Genomic DNA, 14,164 nt, shown 5'->3' on the forward strand with positions numbered 1-14,164 from the left:
ATAATGAGGAGACAGCAGGGGTGGACTGGGACAATATTTCAGGCCGGGGAATTCTCTGACTGCTAATATTGTACTCTATTGTAAATGTATTATTTATTGTACCATGTAGACTACCAGACAAATTATTAATATATAAATTAATGAATCCTCAAAAACTCAAAAGGCTCAAAACTTCTGCACACACTATTTCTATTTCTATTCCATATATTAGATTTTTGGTTTGCTTGTTTGTTACATAAAAACCTTGACTTACTAAGACATGATGCAGCAACTCTATTTACTTTTATTTTACAAATTATTTTTTTATTTCATTTATAGACTATGGCTATATAAAAGCACATGCTGTAGCCTACTGCATTAGACTAAACGAGACATATTGTTGCTCATTCCCTAATTGTATTTTTTTTATTTGTATCTACTGTAAGTCAATTTAGACTAATTTAGCTTGCCAAATGATTATATACAGTTAAAGTTAGAATTGTTAGAATTATTATCACATTAAACACTTTAAACAACGCACACTGATCACTGTAAACACTACACACTGATCACTTTAAACACCACACACTGATCACTGTAAACACCACACACTGATCACTCTAAACACCACACACTGATCACTTTAAACACCACACACTGATCACTTTAAACACCACACACTGATCACTGTAAACACTACACACTGATCACTCTAAACACCACACACTGATCACTTTAAACACCACACACTGATCACTTTAAACACCACACACTGATCACTGTAAACACATCACACACTGATCACTTTAAACACCACACACTGATCACTTTAAACACCACACACTGATCACTGTAAACACCACACACTGATCACTCTAAACACCACACACTGATCACTTTAAACACCACACACTGATCACTTTAAACACCGCACACTGATCACTGTAAACACTACACACTGATCACTCTAAACACCACACACTGATCACTTTAAACACCACACACTGATCACTTTAAACACCACACACTGATCACTGTAAACACATCACACACTGATCACTCTAAACACCACACACTGATCACTCTTAAACACCACACACTGATCACTTTAAACACCACACACACTGATCCCTTTAAACACACTACACACTGATCACTTTAAACACATCACACACTGATCACTTTAAACACCACACACTGATCACTTTAAACACCACACACTGATCACTTTAAACAGCACACACTGATCACTTTAAACACCACACACACTCATCACTTTAAACACCACACACTGATCACTTTAAACACCACACACTGATCACTGTAAACACCACACACTGATTACTGTAAAACCACACACTGATCACTCTAAACACCACACACTGATCACTTTAAACACCACACACACTCATCACTTTAAACACCACACACTGATCACTGTAAACACCACACACTGATCACTGTAAACACCACACACTGATCACTCTAAACACCACACACTGATCACTTTAAACACCACACACACTGATCCCTTTAAACACACCACACACTGATCACTTTAAACACATCACATACTGATCACTTTAAACACCACACACTGATCACTTTAAACACCACACACTGATCACTTTAAACACCACACACTGATCACTTTAAACACCACACACTGATTACTGTAAAACCACACACTGATCACTCTAAACACCACACACTGATCACTTTAAACACCACACACACTCATCACTTTAAACACCACACACTGATCACTGTAAACACCACACACTGATCACTGTAAACACCACACACTGATCACTTTAAACAGCACACACTGATCACTTTAAACACATCACGCACTGATCACTTTAAACACCACACACTGATCACTTTAAACACCACACACAGATCACTGTAAACACCACACACTGTTCACTTTAAACACTGCACACTGATCACTTTGAACACCACACACTGATCACTTTAAACAGCACACACTGATCACTTCAAACACACCGCACACTGATCACTTTAAACTCTGCACACTGATCACTTTAAACTCTGCACACTGATCACTTTAAACACCAAACACTGATCACTTTAAACACCACACACTGACACTGTAAACACCACACACTGATCACTGTAAACACCACACACTGATCACTTTAAACTCAGCACACTGATCACTTTAAACACCACACACTGATCACTTTAAAAACCACACACTGATCACTTTAAAAACCACACACTGATCACTTTAAACACCAAACACTGATCACTCTTAACACCACACACTGATCACTCTTAACACCACACACTGATCACTTTAAACACCACACACTGATCACTTTAAACTCCGCACACCGATCACTTTAAACTCCGCACACTGATCACTTTAAACACCACACACTGATCACTTTAAACACCACACACTGATCACTTTAAACACCACACACTGATCACTTTAAACACCACACACTGACACTGTAAACACCACACACTGATCACTGTAAACACCACACACTGATCACTCTTAACACCACACACTGATCACTTTAAACTCTGCACACTGATCACTTTAAACAGCACACACTGATCACTTTAAACTCAGCACACTGATCACTTTAAACACCACACACTGATCACTGTAAACACCACACACTGATCACTTTAAAAACCACACACTGATCACTTTAAACACCAAACACTGATCACTCTTAACACCACACACTGATCACTCTTAACACCACACACTGATCACTCTTAACACCAAACACTGATCACTCTTAACACCACACACTGATCACTGTAAACACCACACACTGATCACTGTAAACACCACACACTGATCACTCTTAACACCACACACTGATCACTTTAAACTCTGCACACTGATCACTTTAAACAGCACACACTGATCACTTTAAACTCAGCACACTGATCACTTTAAACACCACACACTGATCACTGTAAACACCACACACTGATCACTTTAAAAACCACACACTGATCACTTTAAACACCAAACACTGATCACTCTTAACACCACACACTGATCACTCTTAACACCACACACTGATCACTCTTAACACCAAACACTGATCACTCTTAACACCACACACTGATCACTCTTAACACCACACACTGATCACTTTAAACACCACACACTGATCACTTTAAACACCACACACTGATCACTTTAAACACCAAACACTGATCACTCTTAACACCACACACTGATCACTCTTAACACCACACACTGATCACTCTTAACACCACACACTGATCACTTTAAACACCACACACTGATCACTTTAAACACCAAACAATGAACACTGTAAACACCACACACTGATCACTTTAAAAACCACACACTGATCACTTTAAACACCAAACACTGATCACTCTTAACACCACACACTGATCACTCTTAACACCAAACACTGATCACTCTTAACACCACACACTGATCACTCTTAACACCACACACTGATCACTCTTAACACCACACACTGATCACTTTAAACACCACACACTGATCACTTTAAACACCACACACTGATCACTTTAAACACCACACACTGATCACTTTAAACACCAAACACTGATCACTCTTAACACCACACACTGATCACTCTTAACACCACACACTGATCACTCTTAACACCACACACTGATCACTTTAAACACCACACACTGATCACTTTAAACACCACACACTGATCACTTTAAACACCACACACTGATCACTTTAAACACCAAACAATGAACACTCTTAACACCACACACTGATCACTTTAAACTTCGCACACTGATCACTTTAAACTTCGCACACTGATCACTTTAAACTCCGCACACTGATCACTTTAAACACCACACACTGATCACTTTAAACACCACACACTGATCACTTTAAACACCACACACAGATCACTTTAAACACCACACACTGATCACTTTAAACACCACACACTGATCACTTTAAACACCAAACACTGATCACTTCAAACACACCGCACACTGATCACTTTAAACGCCGCACACTGATCACTTTTAACACCACAAACTGATCACTGTAAACACCACACACTGATCACTTTAAACACCACACACTGATCACTCTAAACAGCACCCACTGATCACTTTAAACAGCACACACTGATCACTTTAAAAACCACACACTGATCACTTTAAACAGCACACACTGATCACTTTAAACACCACACACTGATCACTTTTAACACCACACACTGATCACTGTAAACACCACACACTGATCACTTTGAACACCGCACACTGATCACTTTAAACAGCACACACTGATCACTTTAAACACCACACACTGATCACTTTAAACAGCACACACTGATCACTTTAAAAACCACACACTGATCACTTTAAACACCACACACTGATCACTTTAAACACCACACACTGATCACTTTAAACACCACACACTGATCACTTTAAACACCACACACTGATCACTTTAAACACCACACACTGATCACTTTAAACACCGCACACTGATCACTTTAAACACCACACACTGATCACTTTAAACACCACACACACTGATCACTTTAAAAACCAAACACTGATCATTTAAACACCACACACTGATCACTTTAAACTCCCCGCACACTGATCACTTTAAACACCACACACTGATCACTTTAAACACATCACACACTGATCACTGTAAACACCACACACTGATCACTGTAAACACCACACACTGATCACTTTAAACAGCACACACTGGTAATGTGGATGGATGATAACTGCCCACTAAGCCTACAAGTAGGTGCAGAAGGTCCCTATTTAACCATATCTATCAGCTGATAACCACTGATAATGCCTATTCAATAGAGTGATCATTTGAGTGAACATTTGATTTGGTGTCGCATTGTGCCATCTACAGTTCTGAAGGTTGTTGTGATCTTATACCTGTTAAATGTTTTGCCATCAATAAGAAAATCATAATTCTCTGCATCTCTGCTGTCTGAATCTTCAGCATGTGTTTGCTCTGCTTCTGTCTTCTGTCAGCTCACTTTCTGACTGAATATAGTTTTTAATTCTTACATTAATCTCCAGATCATACAAGCGTATGCTCTCAGAGTTCAGTAGCAGCACTGTAATATTGCTGAACTTTATTAAGATAACAATAAACAAAGAAGATCTGAATACATTTTTATCTTAAATCAGTATCTCTTTTTGACCATAATTATATATCAGGTGAAATGTGGTGTGTTTGTCTCACACAACTTGTTCATTACCAGTGTCTAAAATCTCTTTCTTTTCCCACACTTTGCTGACTATTGTATAAACTTGTAAACTCACTCTACTAACTCTAACAGTTTGAGTATTAATGCTTCAGTCACTTATTACTACCTCAGTCCTACACTAATGATCAGATGTGAGTGTGTGGACATTTAGTTTTAAAGTCTCCTGTAATTGTAATTCAAAGATAATTTGTGATCTTCTAGAAACACAGGATCATATAAATGCTGCAGTGTGATCATGTATGTGTAGAGATGATCTACCTGACAGCAGGTCCTGTGTTTTCACTCTTAAAATGCATTGGGTGATCCATAGACTCGTCACTCTTCATAGACACACAGCTGGGCTCTGCTTCTGCTCTCTTCTGATGAACTGAACTAAAACAGAGAAGATTAAAGTTGAGCGCTGCACACACTGCACAAACCTGATATTAATCATTCTTCATTTACAAAAACACTTAAATTAATTTCCTTTATATTTGAACATAAACTGTCTGAATGTGGAAAATATCAGCAAACACAGATCAAGGCTCATTTCTAGTAGAGAAAGCCCAACAGAAATGCAGCACTATTAGAGCAGATTAGAGCTGAAACTAATCATCAAATCACTGAATGAAGTCCACAGTGTAGGTGTGGGAGGAGCTTAATCATGCAGGCGTGTCAATCATCATCACATGACTATATAAGCAGCAGTATAAACTGCACTGTGTCAGCTGACTGTTATTCCCGCCTCCAGCAGCTCCCCTTATCCTCCTCCTCATCACTCAGTCTTCAGAAGGTCACTCATCGGGGGTTTGTCTGCAGAGCTCCAGTCCAGACTTTGAGGACAGCAAGACAAGTTCATTTACCATCATCTATCATGACTGAATGAGCAGGAGAACTCGAGAAATATCAATTCTAGAAACCAAATGTGTTGATCAGCAGCATCTATGAGGCCAACACAACATGATGATGACTGCGCTTCAGTGAAAACAGACTCAGATCAGAGGAATGGCTGATCAGTACAGCACAGAAACAGCAGGGGAAAGTGTGCAGGAAAAGCCCTTTATGGCAGGAGATCGGGAACACTTTAGTTCAGCTCACAATTCATACTATTAACTACCGGCTTATTATCTGTGGAATGTGAACATATGAACTGCTCATTAGTAGTCATACAGTATGATCTTATTGTGGATCCCTAACCCTACCCAAAACCTAAACCCACCTTCTACCTCACTAACTATTAATAAAGCGCTGATTGGTTTGTTAACACCATCAATTGTGGCCTGAAGTGTAAAGCGGAGATCTTCAAGCACTATCCTGCAGAGCTCAGATACAACATCTAACATCTGAAACCCAACAGATCCACAACACTAATGACCTGATTCATTTATTATGAAAATACTCATCAGCTGCAGATATTAAAGAGATGATCTACCTGACAGCAGCTCCTGTGTTTCCACTCTTGAAAAACAATGGGTGATCCATAGACGCGTCACTCTTCATAGACACACAGCTGGGCTCTGCTTCTGCTCTCTTCTGATGAACTGAACTAAAACAGAGAAGATTAAAGTTCAGCGCTGCACACACTGGAGTCAACACAGCAGATTTACTCAACATTTCATCATTAAAACACTGTTTAAACAGCACTTCATGATACTTTTCATGATGATTGTACACAATCTTGCTGACTGTGTGTGTTAAATATTCAGACAGATTAAAAACACAACTAACAGAGAGTAAATATAATATCCTGTAGAAAATAATCATATGAAATGTCAAGTGTAGGACTAATACCTGCATCCTGTAGACAAATCCAGATCATCATGTGTGTGTGTGTCCTCCATGATGGACCTGAAGAGTTTGATCTCCAGCAGAAACTGATGAACAATCACAGATCTCCAGTCATTGATCAGCCTTCATAATTCAGCTGAATGCAGGAATAGATCAGCAGCTGAGACACTCAAATCCAGAAGCTCATCACGAGTAAACTAATGAAGAATCACAGCGTCATCCGTTTGATTATAATAACAGCATACACACATTCACATAAAGCTTACAGGTTTAGTCCAGACATTAAAGATTTAAAGCTGTTCTGTGTTGGTAAATGATGAATTCTGGTTGTTTAAAACTGCAACACAACAACTAAACACTTTCACTTTCGTTTCTGAAGGGCGGTGTTGTGCCGAAAATTGTGATCACTGACCAGGGGGCGCTGTTGCACGAAATATTCGAGGTGGGGAAGACTGCAGACTTGGATCCAGACAGATCTACGGCGCAAGCAGTTTTATGGCCTGGGCAGTTTTACACCCCTGTTGCTCTTGATGCGTCCAGTAGAGGGAGGCAGTACAGTATTATTATAAGTCTCCAGAACTTTATCACACCAACCAAGCGCAAACACGATGAAGAGGTGTGTTAAATACGTGTTTAAAACATTAGCAAACATGAAACTTAAACATTTTTTTTTTATTAGATTAAGGTCGATATGAGTGTATGTCAACACAAACAAATTGGTGTAATATAACAGCAGTGTGTTAGTTTGACAAATGTTAGTTAACTACATGTTCTACCTCAACAAAAAAAGTAAATGAACATTAACCTACGTGAGAAAGTGTGTTATGTAGGTTAATTTTATTTTTATTTATTTTTTTTGTCTCAGCAAGGGAGTAAGTATTATATATCTAATAATTAATTTAAAGATATATATTTTCTCATAGATTAAACAATACACTTGCGTGGTCTGGGTTGTCAGAAAAAATCTACACTACAACTACACTACGTTATACCTCCAAATTTGATTTTCTTAAATATTGAAATTGATCTAAACAGATATAAATATATATATATATATATATATATATATATATATATATATATATATTTTTTTTTTTAATTGCATTGTATTCAATTACATTTAATATAATGCAATTCTTTCCCTGAGATGGGTTGTGGCAGGAAGGGCATCCACTGCGTAAAAACATGCTGGATAAGTTGGCGGTTCATTCCACTGTGGCGCCCCTAGATTAATAAAGGGACTAAGCCGAAAAGAAAATGAATGAATGAATGAATAAATGAATGAATAATGCAATCATTTTCTAGTTTAAACAATTACAATATATATAATTAAAATGAACTTAACAATTAAATCATATATATAAATGATTAGGGAAAATCACAATTACTAATGGTCTACTAATTTTTGTACATACAGTACATTTTATATATTAGCAATGAAGTTTGCATTGCACATGCATTCATATTGTTCATCATTTATACTTTCATAATATTGATTGTAACAATTTGTTACAAAGAAAATAATTAAATATGTTAAATACGGGAAAGTCAGAATCACAATTTGTAGCTGTAAGTAACAAAAAATAAATAATAATGACTTGGTCCTTTTGTTATACCTAAGTTATAATTCTTAAATCATAAATCAAATATTAAAAAAAAAAAAAAAAAAAAAAAAAAAAATATATATATATATATATATATATATATATATATATATATATATATATATATATATATATATATATATATATATGTTCTGCATAGGTCCAGATAATATATAAAATGGCATGAAATGTTTTTTGCTTTTTATTTTCCATTCTTTACTGTTTCTGAGGATTAAGAATGTTTAGATACTCGGTCTGGAAACAAGTCAGAAACTCTTAAGTGAGGAAAGGATTTTTGCAGAGTATTTATACATGACTTTATTTGTTTATTTTTCAGTGAGCAAGAATTTGACGCAAGGATTCAGCTTCATTTAAAGAAAACTGGCAATCTCTTGTGATATAGTTGTCAATAATTTTTTTTTTTTTTTTAAATAATGTTGTCTGAGGTTTTGTTTGTCAGGTAGGTAAATGGTCCTTGGAATTGTAGAAAGTAGGGAATTGTTTGTCTAAACGTTGTCTGGTAGTCAATACCACCGCATTCTTATCAAAGCACATCATTACTCCATATCACACTGTATTGTTTGGTTATAATTTTGTTATTTTCAAAATGCAACTTTATATATAAACAATACAACAAAATCCATATCTCTATATGAAGACGTATAACTAGGCTACAATTAACCGTTACACTATTGAACTATTAGTGTTTGTAATTTTTCTAATTAAATTAATCTAAATTAATTTGCTATTGGGCTTTTGCATATGTGAAATTATTTGGTGAGTGTATCAATTCTGCATATTATCTAGTACAGTGGTTCTCAAACTGTGAAATATGTCATGTACATGCTACACACATTTCAAAATTTATTAAAAATGATGTATATAATATGTCATATATGACATATAGCCTATATTTCTGTGGTAATCTGCCACGTTTTTTTAACTTTGCAGAGTTGCTTTACTGGGCTATTGTAATTCAATACTGCTCATTTTGGTGGTACTTGGAGAGACTATTTTTTATGAGGTGGTACTTGATGAAAAAAAGATTGAGAACCACTGATCTAGTGAGTTTATAACTCGCTTTCTGAAACATTAACTTGGCGTTCATATTTAGCCTAATTAAATAAAAAATATATATATTTATGAACAGGACATTTAATAATCTGGGAGCGTTGACTTCAAATGTTTTATTTGGCCATGTATCTTTCTTTCATCCCCTCGACTGGACGCATTAGGAACAACAGGGGGGAAAGCTGATCCAAGTCTGCAGACGCCCCATATAGGGAATAATTACTCGGGAACGCCCTTGGCCGCTCATGCACGCGACCATGACCGCGCAGACACTGAAATCAAGCGATCCGCGTCGAGCGGTGCTGTAAAGCGTGTTTTAAATGCGGGATTCAGCAGACATGATCATATTGAAGATCATAGGAAATATATTGGAGAACTTTGATTCACTGAGCAGCGACTCCTGATCACAGATTTCATCTCAACTGCGTCACATCAGGAGTTCAGTAATACACCCGCACAAACACTCTGAACACAGCAGACAGGGACATGCGGGGCCCAAAGGACATGCGGGGGTTCACATTCAATCACACGACATGCAGGAGGATACATGCGGGACTTTACATGAAGTAGTGTAAACGCAGGACGCGAGACAGACTGTAAACACGACACACACCGCTTCTTCTTCTGCCTGTGTGCTGACTCTTCTTCTTCTTCTTTCTGTTTTATGGCGACTGACTCATTAAAAGCATTATCGCCACCTACTGTACCGAATCTTACTCCGATGATGGGTCTGAATATTAGAAAGGGCAACAGAAAGAAACGAGGAGGGAGGGAAAGGGACAAAAAAAAAAAAAAAAAAAAACTTGGATGTTTCATATTCTCCAATCTTTGCATCTAGACCACATACTCATGTCAGCGCTGCATGTTCAGCTCCTCTAACATAAAGGGCCTTTATGACAATGATTGAGTATACTCTCATCCATAAATATTAGACTATAATCTAAACCCGAATACTCTATATACCTAATAAACGCTCTATACACTTGCCAATCTATTATACCTTTTCCTAGAATAATTTTATATATTGTTTTATCTTCCCCACACTGACTGAATAACATATCGTGATGTTTATTATACTTGCTACATATAGTGCATGATCCACATTTTCAGTTACACCACATACATCACATTTCCCATCCTCATGTAAACCCATCAACGCAAGTGTTGCATTTAACCCTGTGTGTCCCAGTCTTAATAACCACACCTCTTCCTTGATTTAGTGTTGTCCCTACTGTCTGTATAATACTATAGTGCCATCTTCCAGTATTACTATTGTGGCGCGAAGGGGGGGGTTAAGGCTTTTGTTGGTAGCCAGACCACTACAATAACTGGCACACTGCGGCCAAATTAACACAACCTATTGCAATTAGAGCTCGACTACGCCACCCAGTACATTACCTGGGACACAAAACACAGGTTCGTATCTGACAAAAAGGGAATGAGACGTGGATGTAGAAAAATAGAGTTCCTTTTATTACAATGCACTTCTCATTGGACCACAAATATTAAAATGACAGACACATGTGCTTTAAAAAAGGCACTAGAAGGCGGTTACAAAATACAAAAAACAAATCCTCATCCAACCGCAGGAGCTGGGGCTTACCAAGTCGGGCAGGCTAGGCACTGGGCCCGAGAATGACCCACAAATTCACACTCTTAGATTCCACAAACACCACACAGTGAACTTCAATGCACACAAGTGAGCAAAAGACTAATTCACCAAAAGAGCCACGCCACACAGCAGCCCGACTGCCCGTACTAGACACCCCCAGCTCCTAGGGAGAGAAGAAATCCACAATTAGGAATGAAATAAAACATTTAAGAAAACAATATTAAATGGGCTCACAGGGGTATCAAAAACAGACTACTTGATCAGCTACCAGCCGCCCAGGGGCACGGAGGTGACAGGCCCCCACTAAAAAGAATCCCAAATAGTATGTAGTAAAAGTTAGAGCACGAGGTCACAATATTGGAACAGGACAACGCACCAGAATGCAGGTATAGAAGCAAGCCAAGCAGTCAGTTAGACAACACTTGTTTTAGGTGTTCCCATTTTGTAAATGTAGAAAAAAAACTGATACAAAAAGCACCGAAAATAAATAAACGACAAAACAATTAACAGAAACAAAACAGAATCAAAACTGAATTAACAGAAACAAAACAGCAGCATCCAGCAGGTGTCAAGGGCAGGTGAAGACGCTCAATCCACAGTGCAATCGCTACACGAGGTGCCAGTCATCCCTCCGGTAAAGCCAGGCGTCCGTACTAATAACTAACTAGAAAATATAACAAAAATCAGTTTCTACTCCTAGTAGTTTGATATGCACAGAATGTACGAGCGGTAGCACCCTACTTACCGATTGGGAAGACAGCAGTCACGGGAACGCGCATAAGTGTCAACAGAATCACGAGGGAGAGTTCAGCTCTAGGAAACGCGACTTCTCAAAGCTCCCAACGCCCCACAGTAGCCACTCTATGGTGCAACAGCAGCCGAACAGACACCAGCCTTCCAGAGCAAGAAAAACTGAATCAAACCCAACACAAATTGAAACGAAAGCGAAAATAAGGCTTAAACAGCCACTACATACCAAACGCACGGCAGTGACACACCCACCACAGGGAGTCAGCTGGACGATGACACAACTTCCACTATTCTCCGAAAGGCTATTATACACCTCTTAACAACCCGCAGTTAGTAATGGGCGTACACCAAGGCTTAATGCAAAACATCTGCTACACTATTATCCCATTTAATTTGCCATTTATTTATTAGTTTTTCCTTTAAAATCGATTTTGCCTCTCTTTTCCCCAGAGGTACATGTACCTCCACCTCTTGCTTATTTGGTGCTTCCTTTGCTAATTTGTCAGCAACTTCATTACCAGATACCCCAATATGTGATGGAACCCAGCAGAAATAAACGACTACTCCTATTTCCTTCAATCGATATAAAGATAATAGATTTCTGTTATTAAATCCTCTCTATGTGATTTTGAGTTTGCTATACTAACTAAGGCTGAAGATGAATCTGAGCAGATTACTACTTTGTTTGGTCTGACTTGTTTAACCCATTGTAATGCTATAATTATAGCTGTTAACTCTGCAGTGTATACTGATAGATTATTGGACAGTTTTAAACTAATATTTACTTTGAACTCTGGAATATTAACACCTATTCCTATCTTTTTACTACTAGGTTCTTTGGACCCATCTGTAAAAAATTGTAAAGTTGAATAATAGTTATTATTTAAAATCGCATTTACTTCTTTTCCACTATATTTATCTTTAGGTTTACTCAGCAAGCTTACATCTATGAGTGGTTCAGGTGCTCTCCATAGTGGGACATCGGTAAGTGGTATATTGGGACAGAAGATCATGTTGTCTATACCATATTCTTTAGCCAACTATTTACTCCTCCATCCAAAACTATCCTGTCCTTCATATGAGTATTCCCAGCAATCTTTTAGTATTTTACGAGTAAGATGACTACTAACTGATTGCTGGAGATTTACCCAGTATGTCATCATCAATGTTATCCTTCTAAATTCAAGAGGCATTTCTCCCATTTCTACCCTAATTGCATCTACAGGGGACGTTTTAATTGCTCCACAACATAATCTTAACGCTTTGGTTTGTATGGTATCAAATTTTCCTGATAAAGTCTTGGATGCAGATCCATAGACAATGCAGCCATAATCAAAACAGGATCGAATCAATGCTTGATACATGCACAGCAATGCACTACGACTAGCTCCCCAGCTGTGACTAGCAACTGAACGCATACAATTTATAATCATTTTACATTTTGTTTCAATTTTATTTATATGAATTTTCCATATTAACTTTTGATCTAACCATAAACTAAGGTATTTAAAAACAGGTACTCTTTCCAATATCTGATCATATAACTTTAAATCTGTATGTACTATTTTCTTGTTTTTTGTAAATATCATGTATTTAGTTTTTAATACTGAGAACTTCAAGCCCCATTCCAGAGACCATTCCTCAACTTTTTTAATTGATTCCTGCATTCCTTTATTAACATTTCTAATATTGCGTCCTCTTTTCCATAATGCTCCGTCATCCGCATAAAGTGCAAGTCCTATTCCTACCTTGTTAACCTTATCAAAAACATCATGAATCATTATATTAAATAAAATGGGGCTAATTGCACTGCCTTGTGGTGTACCATTTGTAATATTAAAAGCAGCTGATAATTCTTCTCCAATTTTACCTTGAAAGGTACGTTCAAATAAGAAGTCTAACACCCAGTTATAAAATTTTCCACCTATACCTATTTTGTTCAATTTAATAAGCAATCCTTCCCTCCATAATGTATCATAAGCCTTCCCGATGTCAAAGAGAACTGCTAACATACACTCTTTCATTATAAAAGCTTTCCTAATTTCATTTTCGAATAAAATCAAGGCATCATTTGTGGATCTATTCTTCCTGAACTC

General features: G+C 37.5%; 1 pseudogene across 1 annotated transcript in view; it reads right to left on the bottom strand.

Annotated features, from left to right (window-relative positions):
• Window positions 1–10,343, bottom strand: part of LOC141381860 (NACHT, LRR and PYD domains-containing protein 3-like) — a 124,239-nt pseudogene extending 113,896 nt beyond the window's left edge. Inside the window, exons 1-4 of the transcript XR_015483975.2 lie at window positions 10,268–10,343; window positions 7,035–7,117; window positions 6,676–6,789; window positions 5,523–5,636 (exon numbers count right to left, since the gene is read on the bottom strand). The product of XR_015483975.2 is annotated as an NACHT, LRR and PYD domains-containing protein 3-like, transcript variant X1 (transcript). The remainder of the gene's footprint in view (window positions 1–5,522; window positions 5,637–6,675; window positions 6,790–7,034; window positions 7,118–10,267) is intronic.
• Between the last annotated feature and the right edge of the window lie 3,821 nt (window positions 10,344–14,164).

This window comes from Danio rerio, chromosome 4, assembly GCF_052040795.2.
Source record: "Danio rerio strain M-AB ecotype USA chromosome 4, GRCz13ab, whole genome shotgun sequence".
NCBI lineage: Eukaryota > Metazoa > Chordata > Actinopteri > Cypriniformes > Danionidae > Danio > Danio rerio.